The sequence below is a fragment of the Saprolegnia diclina genome, assembly GCF_000281045.1.
Source record: "Saprolegnia diclina VS20 unplaced genomic scaffold supercont1.5, whole genome shotgun sequence".
In the NCBI taxonomy this organism is placed as follows: Eukaryota; Oomycota; class Saprolegniomycetes; order Saprolegniales; family Saprolegniaceae; genus Saprolegnia; species Saprolegnia diclina.
The window spans coordinates 364,931-365,400 of NW_008246072.1; positions in this window are offsets into that span (position 1 = coordinate 364,931).

Sequence of the window (470 nt, forward strand, 5' to 3'; positions counted from 1 at the left end):
TGTTGCTGAGGTTTGCAATTGAAAAATGAGCTCTCGCTACAAGATCGCGCTTGTGTGAAAGCGACTGCGCACTAGTATCCAAGATCACGATCAAGTATCCGGCTATCCGGTTAAGAATGGAAAGGCGCGCGTCTGCAACTGGACATTCGTCGGTTATTAATACAAGACATCGCACGACGGGGTCAACTGCAAAATAAAATGGCGATCGTCCGTCAGGAAACGGACCAACCCTTTCGATCGAACGCTATGGGAAGCATTAAGCCCGAGCATGGGTCAGTTATTGACCCTTGGCCCGAGTTTGTGCGCTTGGACGTAATCTGATTTCGGATCCTATCTATTTTTAGACGGTACCTGCTAGGAGCAGGACCCCTGGTCGGTCAAGGCTTACCCTAGGGTAGACCCGCCATAATGGCCGCCCCCCGCCCCTCATACATCCCTGTTTGTAGATTGCCCCTAGGGTACGAGACCCC